The sequence below is a fragment of the Protobothrops mucrosquamatus genome, unplaced genomic scaffold, assembly GCF_001527695.2.
Source record: "Protobothrops mucrosquamatus isolate PMUCROS unplaced genomic scaffold, P.Mucros_1.0 scaffold_41, whole genome shotgun sequence".
Lineage (NCBI taxonomy): Eukaryota > Metazoa > Chordata > Lepidosauria > Squamata > Viperidae > Protobothrops > Protobothrops mucrosquamatus.
Window position 1 is genome coordinate 356,704 of NW_015386117.1, and position 1,349 is coordinate 358,052.

Below are 1,349 nucleotides of genomic sequence, written 5' to 3' on the forward strand. Positions count from 1 at the left end.
TTAGCCAATACATCTGGGTTCAAGGAAGGCTTCTTAAGAAGGGGCCTCACCACCGCCTCTTTAAGGGCCGTGGGAAAGGCACCCTCCCCCAAAGAAGCGTTGATAATTCCCTGAAGCCAGGCTCGTGTACCCTCCCGGGCCGCCAGCACCAGCCAGGAGGGGCACGGATCCAGCAAACATGTGGCTGCACTCAGTCTCAGTATACTGACAATGGCATGTTGTTGATGGGGAACTCAAATGATTTGCAGTGATTTTAAGATAGATTACCGTATATGATGCATCAAGAAGTACAGATCAGAAAATCCATGCATCAAAACACAATGCAGTTGTACATGACAGGAAAAATGGAGTGAATGACTGCAAATTATACATAAATGACAAAATCTAAACCAAATGAGATGAATTTGTGTACCTTATTAGAATATTTACCATACACCAGAAAATGAATGGAAAACATTTAGAAAGTCAAGTGCTGGAAAAAAAAAGGTAGCGTGTAGTATATGCACTTTTGTGAAGAATTACCATTTGTTGAAACATGTAAAAGCGGCTGTGTTTAAGTCTGCTTCTGCCCATTTTGTTATTGGGAAATAAGTCGTGGATATACTAGAAAAATATGTTGAACATAACGGAAAGGGTTACATAAGAAATATATCTGGCAAAATGGGTAGCTCAAATTTGAACAGATGCTGAATGAATGAATGAATGAATGAATGAGTGACCAGCACGAAAGAAGTACATTGAGGTAGGTTAGTATTATGGAAGGAATGAATAACAATACAGTTACACGAAGAATGAGTGAATGGCTAGACAGATATAGAAGAAAGTTATGATTGGATGGACATGATGAGATCCTGAAAGAGCAAGGGGAACCTTAAATAATAAAGGCAGTGGTGGGATTCAGCCGATTTGCACCACTCTGGCAGAACCGGTAGCTAATTTTTTGTTGCCCAGGCCCAGAATGGACTTCCGGAAGCGGCATCCACACAGAGAACCGGTTGTTCACATATTTGAATCCCACTACTGAATAAAGGGCAATGCAGGAAGCAGTATATGGGTATAGTGGAAGCAAAGATGGCTTGCAAGGATAGAAAGGAATGGAGAGATATAGTGAATGGTGTTGCATAAACTTGTTTTAGCTTTATTTCTTTTTACTATCTCATCCATCAATTCCTTTGGCTTGCTCTTTCTTATTCCTTTTCTGTGCTTTGGCTCACATAGCTCCCCTGAAGAGGATCTGTATCTGTTATTTTTTATTTTATTACTGTTAACTGCCTGGAAACTATTGTGGAAGGAAAACCAGAATATGAATCTGGTGAATATTTTTTCCTGGCTTTCTTCAGTAGGTTCAG